Source organism: Tachypleus tridentatus, chromosome 12 (assembly GCF_004210375.1).
Source record: "Tachypleus tridentatus isolate NWPU-2018 chromosome 12, ASM421037v1, whole genome shotgun sequence".
Classification (NCBI taxonomy): Eukaryota; Metazoa; Arthropoda; class Merostomata; order Xiphosura; family Limulidae; genus Tachypleus; species Tachypleus tridentatus.
The window spans coordinates 58,415,528-58,438,117 of NC_134836.1; positions in this window are offsets into that span (position 1 = coordinate 58,415,528).

A 22,590-nucleotide genomic window follows, 5' to 3' on the forward strand; every position below is an offset into this window, starting at 1 on the left:
GTTGTAGTGCTGGTAGTTTTTGAATAAAACTAGTTGTAGTGCTGGTAGTTATTTAATAAACCTGGTTGTAGTGCTAGTAGTTATTAAAAGTACCTTGTTATAGTGCTGGTAGTTATTTATTAAACCTGGTTATTGTGCTGGTAGTTATTTAATAAACTTGGTTGTAGTACTGGTAGTAATTTATTAAACTTGGTTGTAGTGCTGGTAGTTATTTAATAAACCTTGTTATAGTGCTTTTAGTTATTTAATAATCCTGGTTGTAGTGCTTTTAGTTATTTAATAATCCTGGTTGTAGTGCTGGTAGTTATTTAATGGACCTGGTTATAGTGATGGTAGTTATTTAATAAACCTGGTATAACGCTGGTAGTTATTTAATAAACCTGGTTATAGTGCTGGTAGTTATTTAATAAACCTGGTTGTAGTTCTGGAAGTTATTTAGTGGATCTGGTTATAGTGCTGGTAGTTTTTTAATAAACCTGGTTGTAGTATTGGTAGTTATTTAATAAACCTGGTTGTAGTACTGGTAGTTACTTAATAAACCTGGTTGTAGTACTGGTAGTTATTTTAAAAACCTGTCTCTAGTACTAATAATTATTTAATAATCCTGGTTATAGTGCTTGTAGTTATTTTATAAACCTGTTTCTAGTCCTGGTAGTTATTTAATAAACCTGGTTATAGTACTGGTACTTACTTAATGGATCTGGTTATATTACTGGTAGTTATTTAGTAAACCTGGTTATAGTGCTGGTAGCTATTTAAGAAGCCTGGTTGTAGTAATAATAGTTAATTAATAAACCTGGTTGGAGTACTGGTAGTTATTTAATAAACCTGGTTCTAGTGCTGGTAGTTCTTTAATAAACCTGGTTATAGTACTTGTATTTATTTAGTAAACCTGGTTGTAGTACTGGTACTTATTTAATAAACCTGTTTATAGTGCTGGTAGTTAGTTAATCAACCTGGTTGTAGTGCTGGTAGTTACTTAATGGACCTGGTTATAGTACTGGCAGTTATTTAATAAACTTGGTTGTTGTGCTTGTAGTTATTTAATAAACCTGGTTATAGTGATTGTAGTTATTTAATAAACCTTGTTATGGTGCAGGTAGTTTTTTAATAAACTTGGTTGTAGTTGTAGTAGTTATTTAATAAACTTTGTTGTAGTACTGGTAGTATTTTAATAAACTTGGTTGTAGTGCTGGTAGTTATTTAATAATCCTGGTTATAGTGCTGTTAGTAATTTAATAAATCTGGTTATAGTGTTTGTAGTTATTTAATAAACCTAGTTGTAGTGCTTTTAGTTATCTAATAAACATGGTTGTAGTGCTGGTAGTTTTTAATGGACCTAGTTATAGTACTGTTAGTTAGTTATTAAACCTGGTTGTAGTACTGGTAGTTGTTTAAAAAACCTGGTTGTACTACTGGTAGTTATTTAATAAACCAGGTTAAAGTGCTGGTAGTTGTTTAATAAACCTGGTTATAGTGCTGTTAGTTATTTAATAAACCTGGTTATAGTGCTTGTAGTTATTTAATAAACCTGGTTGTAGTGCTTTTTTGTTATTTAATAAACCTGGTTGTGGTGCTGATAGTTATTTAATGGACCTGGTTATAGTTCTGGCTGTTATTTATTAAACCTGGTTATAATACTGGTAGTTATTTAAAAAACCTGGTTGTACTACTGGTAGGAATTTAATAAACCTGGTTCTAGTGCTGGTAGTTATTTAATAAACTTGGTTGTTGTGCTTGTACTTATTAATAAAACTGGTTGTAGTGGTGGTAGTTATTTAATGGACCTGGTTATAGTGCTGGTAGTTATTTAATGGACCTGGTTATAGTACTAGTAGTAATTTAATAAACCTGGTTGTAGTGCTGGTAGTTTTTTAATAAACCTAGTTCTAGTGCTGGTAGTTATTTAATAAACCTGGTTGTAGTGCTGGTAGTTATTAAAAGTACCTTGTTATAGTGCTGGTAGTTATTTATTAAACCTGGTTATTGTGCTAGTAGTTATTTAAGAATTTTGGTTGTAGTACTGGTTGTAATTTAATAAACTTGGTTGTAGTGCTGGTAGTTATTTAATAAACCTTGTTATAGTGCTTTTAGTTATTTAATAAACCTGGTTGTAGTGCTGGTAGTTATTTAATGGACCTGGTTATAGTACTCTTAGTTATTTATTAAACCTGGTTGTAGTTCTGGCTGTTATTTATTAAACCTGCTTATAGTACTGGTAGTTGTTTAAAAACCTGGTTGTACTACTGGTAGTTATTTAATCAACCTGGTTCTAGTGCTGGTAGTTATTTAATAAACATGGTTATAGTGCTGCTAGTTTCTTGATAAACCTGGTTATAGTGCTGGTAATAATTTAATAAACCTGGTTGTAGTGCTGGTAGTTATTTAATTGATGTGGTTATAGTACTAATAGTTATTTAAAAAACTTGTTGTAGTGCTGGTAGTTATTTAATGGACCTGGTTATAGTACTCTTAGTTATTTAATAAACCTGGTTGTAGTTCTGGAACTTATTTAATAGACCTGATTATAGAGCTGGTAGTTAGTTAAAAAACCTTGTTAAAGTGCTGGTAGTTATTTAATGGACCTGCTTATAGTACTAGTAGTTATTTAAGAAACCTGGTTATAGTGCTGGTAGTTATTTAATAACCCTGGTTGTAGTACTGGTAGTTATTTAATAAACCTGTTTCTAGTGCTGGTAGTTGTTTAATAAACCTGGTTATAGTGCTTGTAATTATTTTATAAACCTGTTTGTATTCCTGGTAGTTATTTAATAATCGTGGTTATAGTACTGGTAGTTTTTTAATAAACCTGGTTATAGTGCAGGTATTTATTTAATAAACTTGGTTCTATTGCTGGTAGTTATTTAATAAACATGGTTATAGTGCTGGTAGTTTCTTAATAAACCTGGTTGTAGTGTTGGTAGTAATTTAATAAACCTGGTTGTAACACTGATAGTTTTTTAATAAACCTGATTGTAGTGCTGGTAGTTATTTAATGGACTTGGTTATAGTACTAACAGTTATTTAATAAACCTGGTTGTAGTGCTGGTAGTAATTTAATAAGCCTCGTTATAGTGCTGGTAGTTATTTAATAAACCTTGTTGTAATACTGGTACTTATTTAATAAACCTGGTTGTAACACTGGTAGTTATTTATTAAACCTGATTGTAGTGCTGGTAGTTATTTTATAAACCAAGTTATAGTGCTGGTAGTTATTTAATAAACCTGGTTAAGGTGCTGGTAGTTAGTTAATAAACCTGGTTGTTGTGCTTGTAGTTTTTTAATGGATTTGGTTGTAGTGCTGGTAGTTATTTAATAAACCTGGTTATGGCGCTGGTAGTTATTTAATAAACCTGGTTATAATGTGTTAGTTATTTAATAAACGTTGTTATAGTGCTGGTAATTATTTAATAAACCTTGTTATAGTGCTGGTAGTTATTTAATAAACCTGGTTATAGTGCTGGTTGTTATTAAATAAACTTGGTTGTAGTACTGGCAGTAATTTAATAAACCTGGTTGTAGCTCTGGTAGTTATTTAATAAACCTGATTCTAGTGCTGATTGTTATTTAATAAACCTAGTTTTAGTGCTGGTAGTTATTGAATTAAGCTATTCATAATGCTGGTAGTTATTTAATAAACCCAGTTCTAGTGCTGGTAGTTATTTAATAAACATGGTTGTAGTGCTGGAAGTTATTTAGTGGATCTGGTTATAGTGCTGGTAGTTATTTAATAAACCTGGTTGTAGTATTGGTAGTTATTTAATAAACCTGGTTGTAGTACTGGTAGTTATTTAATAAACCTGGTTGTAGTACTGGTAGTTATTTTAAAACCTGTTTCTAGTCCTGGTAGTTATTTAATAAACCTGGTTATAGTACTGGTAGTAATTTAATGAACCTAGTTATAGTTCTGGTAGTTATTTAATTGATTGGGTTATAGTACTAATAGTTATTTAAAAACCTGGTTGTAGTGCTGGTAGTAATTTAATAAACCTCGTTATAGTGCGGGTAGTTATTTAATGGACCTGGTTATAGTACTTTTAGTTATTTAAATAACCTGGTTGTAGTTCTTGAACTTATTTATTACACCTGATTATAGTGCTGGTAGTTAGTTAATAAACCTTGTTGTAGTGCTGGTAGTTATTTAATGGTCCTGGTTATAGTACTAGTAGTTATTAAATAAACTTGGTTATAGTACTGACAGTTATTTAATAAACCTGGCTATAGTACTGACAGTTATTTAATAAACCTGTTTATAGTACTGGTAGTTATTTAATAAACCTGGTTGTAGTGATGGTAGTTATTTAATGGACTTGGTTATAGTACTAATAGTTATTTAATAAACCTGGTTGTAGTGCTGGTAGTAATTTAATAAGCCTCGTTATAGTGTTGGTAGTTATTTAATAAACCTGGTTGTAATACTGGAACTTATTTAATTAACCTGGTTATAACACTGGTAGTTATTTAATAAACCTGGTTGTAGTGCTGGTAGTCATTTAATAAACCTGGTTATAGTGATTGTAGTTATTTAATAAACCTTGTTATGGTGCAGGTAGTTTTTTAATAAACTTGGTTGTAGTTGTAGTAGTTATTTAATAAACTTTGTTGTAGTACTGGTAGTATTTTAATAAACTTGGTTGTAGTGCTGGTAGTTATTTAATAATCCTGGTTATAGTGCTGTTAGTAATTTAATAAATCTGGTTATAGTGTTTGTAGTTATTTAATAAACCTAGTTGTAGTGCTTTTAGTTATCTAATAAACATGGTTGTAGTGCTGGTAGTTTTTTAATGGACCTAGTTATAGAACTCTTAGTTATTTATTAAACCTGGTTGTACTACTGGTAGTTATTTAATAAACCAGGTTAAAGTGCTGGTAGTTGTTTAATAACCCTGGTTATAGTGCTGTTAGTTATTTAATAAACCTGGTTATAGTGCTTGTAGATATTTAATAAACCTGGTTGTAGTGCTTTTTGTTATTTAATAAACCTGGTTGTGGTGGTGATAGTTATTTAATGGACCTGGTTATAGTTCTGGCTGTTATTTATTAAACCTGGTTGTAGTACTGGTAGTTATTTATTAAACCTGGTTATTGTGCTGGTAGTTATTTAATAAACCTGGTTGTAGTGCTTGTAGTTATTTAATGGATTTGGTTATAGTACTGGCAGTTATTTAATAAATCTGGTTATAGTGATGGTAGTTATTTAATAAACCTGGTATAACGCTGGTAGTTATTTAATAAACCTGGTTATAGTGCTGTTAGTTATTTAATAAATCTGGTTATAGTGTTTGTAGTTATTTAATAAACCTAGTTGTAGTGCTTTTAGTTATTTAATAAACATGGTTGTAGTGCTGGTAGTTTTTTAATGGACCTAGTTATAGTACTGTTAGTTAGTTATTAAACCTGGTTGTAGTACTGGTAGTTGTTTAAAAAACCTGGTTGTACTACTGGTAGTTATTTAATAAACCAGGTTAAAGTGCTGGTAGTTGTTTAATAAACCTGGTTATAGTGCTGTTAGTTATTTAATAAACCTGGTTATAGTGCTTGTAGTTATTTAATAAACCTGGTTGTAGTGCTTTTTGTTATTTAATAAACCTGGTTGTGGTGCTGATAGTTATTTAATGGACCTGGTTATAGTTCTGGCTGTTATTTATTAAACCTGGTTATAATACTGGTAGTTATTTAAAAAACCTGGTTGTACTACTGGTAAGAATTTAATAAACCTGGTTCTAGTGCTGGTAGTTATTTAATAAACTTGGTTGTTGTGCTTGTACTTATTAATAAAACTGGTTGTAGTGGTGGTAGTTATTTAATGGACCTGGTTATTGTGCTGGTAGTTATTTAATGGACCTGGTTATAGTACTAGTAGTAATTTAATAAACCTGGTTGTAGTGCTGGTAGTTTTTTAATAAACCTAGTTCTAGTGCTGGTAGTTATTTAATAAACCTGGTTGTAGTGCTGGTAGTTATTAAAAGTACCTTGTTATAGTGCTGGTAGTTATTTATTAAACCTGGTTATTGTTTTAGTAGTTATTTAAGAATTTTGGTTGTAGTACTGGTTGTAATTTAATAAACTTGGTTGTAGTGCTGGTAGTTATTTAATAAACCTTGTTATAGTGCTTTTAGTTATTTAATAAACCTGGTTGTAGTGCTGGTAGTTATTTAATGGTCCTGGTTATAGTACTCTTAGTTATTTATTAAACCTGGTTGTAGTTCTGGCTGTTATTTATTAAACCTGCTTATAGTACTGGTAGTTGTTTAAAAAACCTGGTTGTACTACTGGTAGTTATTTAATCAACCTGGTTCTAGTGCTGGTAGTTATATAATAAACATGGTTATAGTGCTGCTAGTTACTTGATAAACCTGGTTATAGTGCTGGTAATAATTTAATAAACCTGGTTGTAGTGCTGGTAGTTATTTAATTGATGTGGTTATAGTACTAATAGTTATTTAAAAAACTTGTTGTAGTGCTGGTAGTTATTTAATGGACCTGGTTAGAGTACTCTTAGTTATTTAATAAACCTGGTTGTAGTTCTGGAACTTATTTAATAGACCTGATTATAGAGCTGGTAGTTAGTTAAAAAACCTTGTTAAAGTGCTGGTAGTTATTTAATGGACCTGCTTATAGTACTAGTAGTTATTTAAGAAACCTGGTTATAGTGCTGGTAGTTATTTAATAACCCTGGTTGTAGTACTGGTAGTTATTTAATAAACCTGTTTCTAGTGCTGGTAGTTGTTTAATAAACCTGGTTATAGTGCTTGTAATTATTTTATAAACCTGTTTGTATTCCTGGTAGTTATTTAATAATCGTGGTTATAGTACTGGTAGTTATTTAATAAACCTGGTTATAGTGCAGGTATTTATTTAATAAACTTGGTTCTATTGCTGGTAGTTATTTAATAAACATGGTTATAGTGCTGGTAGTTTCTTAATAAACCTGGTTGTAGTGTTGGTAGTAATTTAATAAACCTGGTTGTAACACTGGTAGTTATTTAATAAACCTGATTGTAGTGCTGGTAGTTATTTAATGGACTTGGTTATAGTACTAACAGTTATTTAATAAACCTGGTTGTAGTGCTGGTAGTAATTTAATAAGCCTCGTTATAGTGCTGGTAGTTATTTAATAAACCTTGTTGTAATACTGGTACTTATTTAATAAACCTGGTTGTAACACTGGTAGTTATTTATTAAACCTGATTGTAGTGCTGGTAGTTATTTTATAAACCAAGTTATAGTGCTGGTAGTTATTTAATAAACCTGGTTAAGGTGCTGGTAGTTAGTTAATAAACCTGGTTGTTGTGCTTGTAGTTTTTTAATGGATTTGGTTGTAGTGCTGGTAGTTATTTAATAAACCTGGTTATGGCGCTGGTACTTATTTAATAAACCTGGTTATAATGTGTTAGTTATTTAATAAACGTTGTTATAGTGCTGGTAATTATTTAATAAACCTTGTTATAGTGCTGGTAGTTATTTAATAAACCTGGTTATAGTGCTGGTTGTTATTAAATAAACTTGGTTGTAGTACTGGCAGTAATTTAATAAACCTGGTTGTAGCTCTGGTAGTTATTTAATAAACCTGATTCTAGTGCTGATTGTTATTTAATAAACCTAGTTTTAGTGCTGGTAGTTATTGAATTAAGCTATTCATAATGCTGGTAGTTATTTAATAAACCCAGTTCTAGTGCTGGTAGTTATTTAATAAACATGGTTGTAGTGCTGGAAGTTATTTAGTGGATCTGGTTATAGTGCTGGTAGTTATTTAATAAACCTGGTTGTAGTATTGGTAGTTATTTAATAAACCTGGTTGTAGTACTGGTAGTTATTTAATAAACCTGGTTGTAGTACTGGTAGTTATTTTAAAAACCTGTTTCTAGTCCTGGTAGTTATTTAATAAACCTGGTTATAGTACTGGTAGTAATTTAATGAACCTAGTTATAGTTCTGGTAGTTATTTAATTGATTGGGTTATAGTACTAATAGTTATTTAAAAACCTGGTTGTAGTGCTGGTAGTAATTTAATAAACCTCGTTATAGTGCGGGTAGTTATTTAATGGACCTGGTTATAGTACTCTTAGTTATTTAAATAACCTGGTTGTAGTTCTTGAACTTATTTATTACACCTGATTATAGTGCTGGTAGTTAGTTAATAAACCTTGTTGTAGTGCTGGTAGTTATTTAATGGTCCTGGTTATAGTACTAGTAGTTATTAAATAAACTTGGTTATAGTACTGGCAGTTATTTAATAAACCTGGCTATAGTACTGACAGTTATTTAATAAACCTGTTTATAGTACTGGTAGTTATTTAATAAACCTGGTTGTAGTGATGGTAGTTATTTAATGGACTTGGTTATAGTACTAATAGTTATTTAATAAACCTGGTTGTAGTGCTGGTAGTAATTTAATAAGCCTCGTTATAGTGTTGGTAGTTATTTAATAAACCTGGTTGTAATACTGGAACTTATTTAATTAACCTGGTTATAACACTGGTAGTTATTTAATAAACCTGGTTGTAGTGCTGGTAGTCATTTAATAAACCTGGTTATTGTGCTTGTAGTTATTTAATAAACCTGGTTATAGTGCTATTAGTTATTCAATAAATCTGATTATAGTGCTGGGAGTTATTTAATAAACCTGGTTATAGTACTGGTAGTTATTTACTAAACCTGGTTATGGTGCTGGTAGTTATTTAATAAACCTGATTCTAGTGCTGATGGTTATTTAATAAACCTAGTTTTAGTGCTGGTAGTTATTGAATAAACCTCGTCATAGTGCTTGTAGTTATTTAATAAACCCAGTCATAATGCTGGTAGTTATTCAATAAACCCAGTTCTAGTTCTGGTAGTTATTTAATAAACCTGGTTGTAGTGCTGGAAGTTATTTAGTGGATCTGGTTATAGTACTGGTAGTTATTTAGTAAACCTGGTTATAGTGCTGGTAGTTATTTAATAAACCTGATTGTAGTACTGGTAGCTATTTAATGAACCTGGTTGTAGTACTGGTAGTTATTTAATAAACTTGGTTGTAGTACTGGTAGTTATTTTAAAAACCTGTTTCTAGTGCTGGTAATTATTTAATAATCCTGGTTATAGTGCTTGTAGTTATTTTATAAACCTGTTTCTAGTCCTGGTAGTTATTTAATAAACCTGGTTATAGTACTGGTAGTTATTTAATAAACCTGGTTGTAGTGCTGGTACTTATTTAATGGATCTGGTTATAGTACTGGTAATTATTTAGTAAACCTGGTTATAGTTCTGGTACTTATTTAATAAGCCTTGTTGTAGTACTAATAGTTAATTAATAAACCTGGTTGTAGTACTGGTAGTTATTTAATAAACCTTGTTCTAGTGCTGATAGTTATTTAATAAACCTGGTTGTAGTACTGGTAGATATTTAATAAACCTGGTTAAAGTACTGGTATTTATTTAGTAAACCTGGTTATAGTGCTGGTAGTTATTTAATAAACCTGGTTATGGTGCTGGTAGTTATTTAATAAACCTGGTTATAACGCTGTTAGTTATTTAATAAACCTTGTTATAGTGCTGGTAGTTATTTAATAAACCTTGTTATAGTGCTGGTAGTTATTTAATAAACCTGGTTATAGTGCTGGGAGTTATTTAATAGACTTGGTTGTAGTACTGGTAGTAATTTAATAAACCTGGTTATAGTACTCTTAGTTATTTAATAAACCTGGTTGTAATTCTGGCTGTTATTTAATAAACCTGGTTGTAGTACTGGTAGCTATTTAAATAACCTGGTTGTACTACTGGTAGTTATTTAATAAACCTGGTTCTAGTGCTGGTACTTATTCTATAAACCTGGTTGTAACACTGGTAGTTATTTAATGAACCTGGTTGTAGTGCTGGTAGTTATTTTATAAACCTGGTTATAGTGCTGGTAGTTATTTAATAAACCTGGTTATTGTTCTGGTAGTTATTTAATAAACTTGGTTGTAGTACTGGTAGTAATTTTATAAACCTGGTTGTAGTGCTGGTAGTTATTTAATAAACCTGGTTCTAGTGCTGGTACTTATTTAATAAATCTGGTTATAGTGCTGGGAGTTATTTAATAAACCTGGTTATAGTGCTGTTAGTTATTTAAAAAACCTGGTTATAGTGCTGGTAGTTATTTAATAAACATGGGTGTTGTGCTTGTAGTTATTTAATAAACCTTGTTGTAGTGCTGCTAGTTATTTAATGGACCTTGTTATAGTACTGGCAGTTATTTAATAAACCTGGCTATAGTACTGACAGTTATTTAATAAACCTGTTTATAGTACTGGTAGTTATTTAATAAACCTGGTTGTAGTACTGGTAGTTGTTTAATAAACCTTGTTCTAGTGCTGATAGTTATTTAATAAACCTGGTTATAGTGATGGTAGTTATTTAATAAACCTGGTTGTAGTACTGGTAGATATTTAATAAACCTGGTTAAAGTACTGGTATTTATTTAGTAAACCTGGTTATAGTGCTGGTAGTTATTTAATAAACCTGGTTATGGTGCTGGTAGTTATTTAATAAACCAGGTTATAACGCTGTTAGTTATTTAATAAACCTTGTTATAGTGCTGGTAGTTATTTAATAAACCTTGTTATAGTGCTGGTAGTTATTTAATAAACCTGGTTATAGTGCTAAGAGTTATTTAATAAACTTGGTTGTAGTACTGGTAGTAATTTAATAAACCTGGTTATAGTACTCTTAGTTATTTAATAAACCTGGTTGTAATTCTGGCTGTTATTTAATAAACCTGGTTGTAGTACTGGTAGTTATTTAAATAACCTGGTTGTACTACTGGTAGTTATTTAATAAACCTGGTTCTAGTGCTGGTACTTATTTTATTAACCTGGTTGTAACACTGGTAGTTATTTAATGAACCTGGTTGTAGTGCTGGTAGTAATTTAATAAGCCTCGTTATAGTGTTGGTAGTTATTTAATAAACCTGGTTGTAATACTGGTACTTATTTAATTAACCTGGTTATAACACTGGTAGTTATTTAATAAGCCTCGTTATAGTGTTGGTAGTTATTTAATAAACCTGGTTGTAATACTGGTACTTATTTAATTAACCTGGTTATAACACTGGTAGTTATTTAATAAACTTGGTTGTAGTGCTGGTAGTCATTTAATAAACCTAGTTTTAGTACTGGTAGTTATTGAGTAAACCTCGTCATAGTGCTTGTAGTTATTTAATAAACCCAGTCATAATGCTGGTAGTTATTCAATAAACCCAGTTCTAGTTCTGGTAGTTATTTAATAAACCTGGTTGTAGTGCTGGAAGTTATTTGTGGATCTGGTTATAGTACTGGTAGTTATTTAGTAAACCTGGTTATAGTGCTGGTAGTTATTTAATAAACCTGATTGTAGTACTGGTAGCTATTTAATGAACCTGGTTGTAGTACTGGTAGTTATTTAATAAACTTGGTTGTAGTACTGGTAGTTATTTTAAAAACCTGTTTCTAGTGCTCGTAATTATTTAATAATCCTGGTTATAGTGCTTGTAGTTATTTTATAAACCTGTTTCTAGTTTTGGTAGTTATTTAATAAACCTGGTTATAGTACTGGTAGTTATTTAATAAACCTGGTTGTAGTGCTGGTACTTATTTAATGGATCTAGTTATAGTACTGGTAATTATTTAGTAAACCTGGTTATAGTTCTGGTAGTTATTTAATAAGCCTTGTTGTAGTACTGGTAGATATTTAATAAACCTCGTTAAAGTACTGGTATTTATTTAGTAAACCTGGTTATAGTGCTGGGAGTTATTTAATAAACTTGGTTGTAGTACTGGTAGTAATTTAATAAACCTGGTTATAGTACTCTTAGTTATTTAATAAACCTGGTTGTAATTCTGGCTGTTATTTAATAAACCTGGTTGTAGTACTGGTAGTTATTTAAATAACCTGGTTGTACTACTGGTAGTTATTTAATAAACCTGGTTCTAGTGCTGGTACTTATTTTATAAACCTGGTTGTAGTGCTGGTAGTTATTTAATAAACCTTTTTCTAGTGCTGGTACTTATTTAATAAATCTGGTTATAGTGCTAAGAGTTATTTAATAAACCTGGTTATAGTGCTGTTAGTTATTTAAAAAACCTGGTTATAGTGCTGGTAGTTATTTAATAAACATGGGTGTTGTGCTTGTAGTTATTTAATAAACCTTTTTGTAGTGCTGCTAGTTATTTAATAAACCTGGTTATAGTGATGGTAGTTATTTAATAAACCTGGTTGTAGTACTGGTAGATATTTAATAAACCTGGTTAAAGTACTGGTATTTATTTAGTAAACCTGGTTATAGTGCTGGTAGTTATTTAATAAACCTGGTTATGGTGCTGGTAGTTATTTAATAAACCTGGTTATAACGCTGTTAGTTATTTAATAAACCTTGTTATAGTGCTGGTAGTTATTTAATAAACCTTGTTATAGTGCTGGTAGTTATTTAATAAACCTGGTTATAGTGCTGGGAGTTATTTAATAAACTTGGTTGTAGTACTGGTAGTAATTTAATAAACCTGGTTATAGTACTCTTAGTTATTTAATAAACCTGGTTGTAGTTCTGGCTGTTATTTAATAAACCTGGTTGTAGTACTGGTAGTTATTTAAATAACCTGGTTGTACTACTGGTAGTTATTTAATAAACCTGGTTCTAGTGCTGGTACTTATTTTATAAACCTGGTTATAGTGCTGTTAATTATTTAAAAAACCTGGTTGTAGTGCTGGTAGTTATTTAATAAACCTGGTTCTAGTGCTGGTACTTATTTAATAAATCTGGTTATAGTGCTGGGAGTTATTTAATAAACCTGGTTATAGTGCTGTTAGTTATTTAATAAATCTGGTTGTAGTACTGGTAGTTGTTTAATAAACCTGATTCTAGTGCTGATGGTTATTTAATAAACCTAGTTTTAGTTTGGTAGTTATTGAATAAACCTAGTCATAGTGCTGGTAGCTATTGAATAAACCTAGTCATAATGCTGGTAGTTTTTTAATAAACCTAGTTCTAGTGCTGGTAGTTATTTAATAAACCTGGTTGTAGTGCTGGAAGTTATTTAGTGGATCTGGTTAGGTACTGGTAGTTATTTAATAAACCTGGTTGTAGTACTGGTAGTTTTTTTATAAACCTGTTTCTAGTGCTGGTAATTATTTAATAATCCTGGTTATAGTACTGGTAGTTATTTAGTAAACGTGGTTATAGTGCTGGTAGTTATTTAATTAACCTATTTGTAGTGCTGGAAGCTATTTAATAAACCTAGTTGTAGTGCTGGTAGTTATTTAATAAACCTGGTTGTAGTTCTTTACTTATTTATCACATGTTCAGTACTTTACTTATTTATTATATGTTTAGTACTTTATTTATTTATTACATTTTCAGTATTTTAGTTATTTATCACATGTTTAGTTCTTTATTTGTTTTTCACATGTTTAGTACTTTACTTATTTATTACATGTTCAGTACTTTACTTATTTATCACATGTTCAGTACTTTACTTATTTATTATATGTTTAGTACTTTATTTATTCATTACATTTTCAGTATTTTAGTTATTTATCACATGTTCAGTACTTTACTTGTTTATCATATGTTCAGTACTTTACTTATTTATTACATGTTCAGTACTTTACTTATTTATTACATGTTCAGTACTTTTTACTTATTTATCACATGTTCAGGTTACATTTTATTTATTTATTACATGTTCAGTATTTTACTTTTATTACATGTTCATGTTCAGTGCTTTACTTATTTATTACATGTTCAGTACTTTACTTATTTATTACATGTTCAGTACTTTACTTATTTATTACATGTTCAGTACTTTACTTATTTATCACATGTTCAGTACTTTATTTATTTATTACATGTTCAGTACTTTACTTATTTATTACATGTTCAGTACTTTACTTATTTATTACATGTTCAGTACTTTACTTATTTATTACATGTTCAGTACTTTATTTATTTATTACATGTTCAGTACTTTACTTATTTTTTACATGTTCAGTACTTTATTTATTTTTTACATGTTCAGTACTTTACTTATTTTTACATGTTTATTTATTACATGTTCAGTACTTTACTTTTTTTTATTTATTACATGTTATTTATACTTTTTATTTTTACGTGTTCAGTACTTTATTTATTTTTTACATGTTCAGTACTTTACTTATTTATCACATGTTCAGTACTTTATTTATTTATCACATGTTCAGTACTTTATTTATTTATTACATGTTCAGTACTTTACTTATTTATTACATGTTCAGTACTTTACTTATTTATTACATGTTCAGTACTTTACTTATTTATTACATGTTCAGTACTTTATTTATTTATTACATGTTCAGTACTTTACTTATTTATTACATGTTCAGTACTTTACTTATTTATTACATGTTCAGTTCTTTACTTATTTATTACATGTTCAGTTCTTTTCTTATTTATTACATGTTCAGTACTTTACTTACTTTTTTTACATGTTCAGTAATTTTACTTATTTTTTTACATTGTTCAGTACTTTATTTATTTATTACATGTTCAGTACATTTACTTTTATTTATTACATGTTCAGTTCTTTACTTATTTATTACATGTTCAGTAATTTTACTTATTTATTACATGTTCAGTGCTTTACTTATTTATTACATGTTCAGTTACTTTACTTATTTATTACATGTTCAGTGCTTTACTTATTTTTTACATGTTCAGTACTTATTTATTACATGTTTACTTTTATTTATTACATGTTCAGTACTTTACTTATTTATTACATGTTCAGTACTTTACTTATTTATTACATGTTCAGTACTTTACTTATTTATTACATGTTCAGTACTTTACTTATTTATTACATGTTCAGTACTTTATTTATTTATTACATGTTCAGTAATTTTTATTTATTTATTACATGTTCAGTGTTCTTTACTTATTTATTACATGTTCAGTGCTTTACTTATTTATTACATGTTCAGTAACTTTACTTATTTATTACATGTTCAGTTTATTTATTACATGTTCAGTACTTTACTTATTTTTTACATGTTCAGTACTTTATTTATTTATTACATGTTCAGTACTTTACTTATTTATTACATGTTCAGTTCTTTACTTATTTATTACATGTTCAGTACTTTACTTATTTTTTACATGTTCAGTACTTTATTTATTTATTACATGTTCAGTACTTTACTTATTTATTACATGTTCAGTTCTTTACTTATTTATTACATGTTCAGTACTTTACTTATTTTTTACATGTTCAGTACTTTACTTATTTATTACATGTTCAGTTCTTTACTTATTTATTACATGTTCAGTACTTTACTTATTTTTTACATGTTCAGTACTTTACTTATTTTTTACATGTTCAGAACTTTACTTATTTTTTACATGTTCAGTACTTTATTTATTTATTACATGTTCAGTACTTTACTTATTTATTACATGTTCAGTACTTTACTTATTTATTACATGTTCAGTACTTTACTTATTTTTTACATGTTCAGTACTTTATTTATTTATCACATGTTCAGTGCTTTTATTTATTTATTACATGTTCAGTAATTTTACTTATTTATTACATGTTCAGTACTTTACTTATTTATTACATGTTCAGTTCTTTACTTATTTATTACATGTTCAGTACTTTACTTATTTTTTACATTTTCAGTACTTTATTTATTTATTACTTGTTCAGTTCTTTACTTATTTATTACATGTTCAGTTCTTTACTTATTTATTACATGTTCAGTACTTTACTTATTTATTACATGTTCAGTACTTTACTTATTTATTACATGTTCAGTACTTTACTTATTTATTACATGTTCAGTACTTTACTTATTTATTACATGTTCAGTACTTTACTTATTTATTACATGTTCAGTACTTTACTTATTTATCACATGTTCAGTAATTTTATTTATTTATTACATGTTCAGTACTTTATTTATTTATTACATGTTCAGTGCTTTACTTATTTATTACATGTTCAGTAATTTACTTACTTTTTTTTACATGTTCAGTGCTTTACTTATTTATTACATTTTCAGTACATGTTTACTTATTTTTACATGTTCAGTACTTTACTTATTTATTACATGTTCAGTACTTTACTTATTTATTACATGTTCAGTGCTTTACTTATTTATTACATGTTCAGTGCTTTATTTATTTATTACATGTTCAGTGCTTTATTTATTTATTACATGTTCAGTGCTTTACTTATTTATTACATGTTCAGTACTTTACTTATTTTATTACATGTTCAGTGCTTTACTTATTTATTACATGTTCAGTACTTTATTTATTTATTACATGTTCAGTGCTTTATTTATTTATTACATGTTCAGTACTTTATTTATTTATTACATGTTCATTTATTACATGTTCAGTGCTTTACTTATTTATTACATGTTCAGTGCTTTATTTATTTATTACATGTTCAGTGCTTTATTTATTTATTACATGTTCAGTGCTTTACTTATTTATTACATGTTCAGTAATTTTACTTATTTTTTACATGTTCAGTGCTTTACTTATTTATTACATGTTCAGTACTTTACTTATTTATTACATGTTCAGTGCTTTACTTATTTTTTACATGTTCAGTACTTTTTATTTTTATTTATTACTTTGTTCAGTACTTTACTTATTTTTTACATGTTCAGTAATTTTTACTTTATTTATTTTTTTACACATAATTTTCACATGTTCAGTACTTTACTTATTTATCACATGTTCAGTACTTTACTTTATTTATTTATTACATGTTCAGTGCTTTATTTATTTATTACATGTTCAGTATTTTACTTATTTATTACATGTTCAGTGCTTTTACTTATTTATTACATGTTCAGTAATTTTACTTATTTTTTTTTACATGTTCAGTAATTTTTTTTTATTTATTACATGTACTTTACTTATTTTTTACATGTTCAGTGCTTTACTTATTTTTACATGTTCAGTACTTTATTTATTTATTACATGTTCAGTAATTTTTTATTTATTTATTACATGTTCAGTGCTTTATTTATTTATTACATGTTCAGTATTTTACTTATTTATTACATGTTCAGTAATTTTATTTATTTATTACATGTTCAGTGCTTTATTTATTTATTACATGTTCAGTGCTTTTTACTTATTTATTACATGTTCAGTGCTTTATTTATTTTTACTTTTTTTTTTACATGTTCAGTGCTTTACTTATTTATTACATGTTCAGTACTTTACTTATTTATTACATGTTCAGTACTTTACTTATTTTTACATGTTCAGTAATTTTATTTATTTATTACATGTTCAGTACTTTACTTATTTATTACATGTTCAGTACTTTACTTATTTATTACATGTTCAGTACTTTATTTATTTATTACATGTTCAGTACTTTATTTATTTATTACATGTTCAGTGCTTTACTTATTTATTACATGTTCAGTGCTTTATTTATTTATTACATGTTCAGTAATTTTATTTATTTATTACATGTTCAGTGCTTTACTTATTTATTACATGTTCAGTGCTTTGCTTATTTTTTTTACATGTTCAGTACTTTACTTATTTATTACATGTTCAGTGCTTTACTTATTTATTACATGTTCAGTGCTTTACTTATTTTTTTTACATGTTCAGTACTTTATTTATTTATTACTTGTTCAGTACTTTACTTATTTATTACATGTTCAGTAATTTTTACTTATTTATTACATGTTCAGTATTTTTACTTATTTATTACATGTTCAGTGCTTTACTTATTTATTACATGTTCAGTGCTTTACTTATTTATTACATGTTCAGTGCTTTACTTATTTATTACATGTTCAGTGCTTATTTATTTTTACTTATTTATTACATGTTCAGTGCTTTACTTATTTATTACATGTTCAGTGCTTTACTTATTTATTACATGTTCAGTGCTTTACTTATTTATTACATGTTCAGTACTTTTTATTTATTTATCACATGTTCAGTGCTTTATTTATTTATTACATGTTCAGTACTTTACTTATTTATTACATGTTCAGTATGTTCTTTACTTATTTATTACATGTTCAGTGCTACATGTTCAGTACTTTTACTTATTTATTACATGTTCAGTTTTTACTTATTTATTACATGTTCAGTACTTTACTTATTTATTACATGTTCAGTGCTTTTATTTATTTATTACATGTTCAGTACTTTATTTATTTATTACATGTTCAGTAATTTTTTTACTTATTTATTACATGTTCAGTACTTTACTTATTTATTACATGTTCAGTTCTTTACTTATTTATTACATGTTCAGTGCTTTACTTATTTTTACATGTTCAGTACTTTATTTATTTATTACATGTTCAGTACTTTACTTATTTATTACATGTTCAGTTCTTTACTTATTTATTACATGTTCAGTACTTTACTTATTTTTTACATGTTCAGTACTTTACTTATTTATTACATGTTCAGTACTTTATTTATTTATTACATGTTCAGTACTTTACTTATTTATTACATGTTCAGTGCTTTTACTTATTTATTACATGTTCAGTACTTATTTATTACATGTTCAGTTTACTTATTTATTACATGTTCAGTACTTTACTTATTTATTACATGTTCAGTGTTCAGTTTACTTATTTATTACATGTTCAGTGCTTTACTTATTTATTACATGTTCAGTACTTTACTTATTTATTACATGTTCAGTACTTTACTTACTTTACTTATTTATTACATGTTCAGTACTTTACTTATTTATTACATGTTCAGTATTTTTACTTATATTTATTACATGTTCAGTACTTTATTTATTTATCACATGTTCAGTACTTTTTATTTATTTATCACATGTTCAGTAATTTTATTTATTTATTACATGTTCAGTACTTTACTTATTTATCACATGTTCAGTGCTTTTTTTTATTTATTACATGTTCAGTACTTTATTTATTTATTACATGTTCAGTACTTTACTTATTTATTACATGTTCAGTACTTTACTTATTTTTTACATGTTCAGTACTTTACTTATTTTTTACATGTTCAGTACTTTATTTATTTATTACTTGTTCAGTACTTTACTTATTTATTACATGTTCAGTTCTTTACTTATTTATTACATGTTCAGTACTTTACTTATTTATTACATGTTCAGTACTTTACTTATTTATTACATGTTCAGTACTTTACTTATTTATTACATGTTCAGTACTTTTTATTTATTTATCAGTACATGTTCAGTAATTTTGCTTTTTATTTATTACATGTTCAGTGCTTTACTTATTTATTACATGTTCAGTACTTTACTTATTTTTTACATGTTCAGTACTTTATTTATTTATTACATGTTCAGTACTTTACTTATTTATTACATGTTCAGTACTTTACTTATTTATTACATGTTCAGTACTTTACTTATTTATTACATGTTCAGTACTTTACTTATTTATCACATGTTCAGTACTTTATTTATTTATTACATGTTCAGTACTTTATTTATTTATTACATGTTCAGTACTTTACTTATTTATTACATGTTCAGTACTTTACTTATTTTTTACATGTTCAGTATTTTACTTATTTATTACATGTTCAGTACTTTACTTATTTTTACATGTTTTTACATGTTCAGTGCTTTACTTATTTATTACATGTTCAGTGCTTTACTTATTTATTACATGTTCAGTAATTTTATTTATTTATTACATGTTCAGTAATTTTACTTATTTATTACATGTTCAGTGCTTTACTTATTTATTACATGTTCAGTACTTTCACTTATTTTTTTTACATGTTCAGTGCTTTACTTATTTTTTACATGTTCAGTGCTTTACTTATTTATTACATGTTCAGTAATTTTATTTATTTATTACATGTTCAGTACTTTACTTATTTATTACATGTTCAGTACTTTACTTATTTATTACATGTTCAGTACTTTACTTATTTATTACATGTTCAGTACTTTACTTATTTATTACATGTTCAGTACTTTACTTATTTATTACATGTTCAGTGCTTTACTTATTTATCACATGTTCAGTGCTTTATTTATTTATCACATGTTCAGTGCTTTATTTATTTATTACATGTTCAGTACTTTACTTTTATTTATTACATGTTCAGTGCTTTACTTATTTATTACATGTTCAGTGCTTTACTTATTTATTACATGTTCAGTACTTTACTTATTTATTACATGTTCAGTGCTTTTACTTATTTATTACATGTTCAGTAATTTTATTTATTTATTACATGTTCAGTAATTTTACTTATTTATTACTTATTTATTATGTTCAGTGCTTTACTTATTTATTACATGTTCAGTGCTTTTTATTTATTTATTACATGTTCAGTAATTTTATTTATTTATTACATGTTCAGTGCTTTACTTATTTATTACATGTTCAGTGCTTATTTTTACTTATTTATTACATGTTCAGTACTTTACTTATTTATTACATGTTCAGTGCTTTTATTTATTTATTACATGTTCAGTACTTTACTTATTTATTACATGTTCAGTATTTTACTTATTTATTACATGTTCAGTGCTTTACTTATTTATTACATGTTCAGTACTTTTACTTATTTATTACATGTTCAGTGCTTTACTTATTTATTACATGTTCAGTGCTTTACTTATTTATTACATGTTCAGTAATTTTATTTATTTATGTTCAGTGCTTTACTTATTTATTACATGTTCAGTACTTTATTTATTTATTACATGTTCAGTGCTTTTACTTATTTATTACATGTTCAGTGCTTTGCTTATTTATTACATGTTCAGTGCTTTTTTGCTTATTTATTACATGTTCAGTACTTTGCTTATTTATTACATGTTCAGTGCTTTACTTATTTATTACATGTTCAGTGCTTTACTTATTTATTACATGTTCAGTGCTTTACTTATTTATTACATGTTCAGTGCTTTGCTTATTTATTACATGTTTATTTATTTATTTATTACATGTTCAGTACTTTACTTATTTATTACATGTTCAGTGCTTTACTTATTTATTACATGTTCAGTCATTACATGTTCAGTACTTTACTTATTTATTACATGTTCAGTGCTTTACTTATGTTCAGTACTTTACTTATTTATTACATGTTCAGTGCTTTACTTATTTATTACATGTTCAGTAATTTTACTTATTTATTACATGTTCAGTGCTTTTATTTATTTATTACATGTTCAGTGCTTTACTTATTTATTACATGTTCAGTACTTTACTTATTTATTACATGTTTTACTTTACTTATTTATTACATGTTCAGTGCTTTACTTATTTATTACATGTTCAGTACTTTTACTTATTTTTATTTATCTTTACTTATTTATTACATGTTCAGTACATGTTCAGTGCTTTACTTATTTATTACATGTTCAGTACTTTTTACTTATTTATTACATGTTCAGTACTTTACTTATTTATTACATGTTGTTCAGTACTTATTTTTACTTATTTATTACATGTTCAGTACTTTACTTATTTATTACATGTTCAGTGCTTTTTATTTATTACTTATTTATTACATGTTCAGTTCAGTTTTACTTATTTATTACATGTTCAGTACTTTATTTATTTATCACATGTTCAGTGCTTTATTTATTTATTACATGTTCTTTACTTATTTTTGTTCAGTACTTATTTATTACATGTTCAGTGCTTTACTTATTTTACATGTTCAGTGCTTTACTTACATTACATGTTCAGTGCTTTCTTATTTATTACATGTTCAGTACTTTACTTATTTATTACATGTTCAGTACTTTTATTTATTTATTACATGTTCAGTGCTTTACTTATTTATTATGTTGTTCAGTATTACATGTTCTTTACTTATTTATTACATGTTCAGTGCTTTACTTATTTATTACATGTTTCTTTATTTATTTATTACATGTTCAGTGCTTTACTTATTTATTACATGTTCAGTGCTTTACTTATTTATTACATGTTCAGTGCTTTACTTATTTATTACATGTTCAGTGCTTTTTATTTATTTATTACATGTTATTTTTACATGTTACTTATTTATTACATGTTCAGTGCTTTACTTATTTATTACATGTTCAGTGCTTTACTTATTTATTACATGTTCAGTGCTTTACTTATTTATTACATGTTCAGTGCTTTACTTATTTATTACATGTTCAGTGCTTTACTTATTTATTACATGTTCAGTACTTTACTTATTTATTTTTACATGTTATTTATTTACATTTATTTCAGTGCTTTACTTATTTATTACATGTTCAGTGCTTTACTTATTTATTACATGTTCAGTGCTTTACTTTATTTATTACATGTTCAGTGCTTTACTTATTTTACATGTTCAGTACTTTTTATTTTATTTATTTATCACATGTTCAGTGCTTATTTTTTATTTATTTATTACATGTTCAGTGCTTTACTTATTTATTACATGTTCAGTGCTTTATTTATTTATCACATGTTCAGTGCTTTATTTATTTATTACATGTTCAGTGCTTTATTTATTTATTACATGTTCAGTGCTTTCGGTACATGTTCAGTGCTTTATTTATTACATGTTCAGTTCTTTACTTATTTATTACATGTTCAGTACTTTACTTATTTATTACATGTTCAG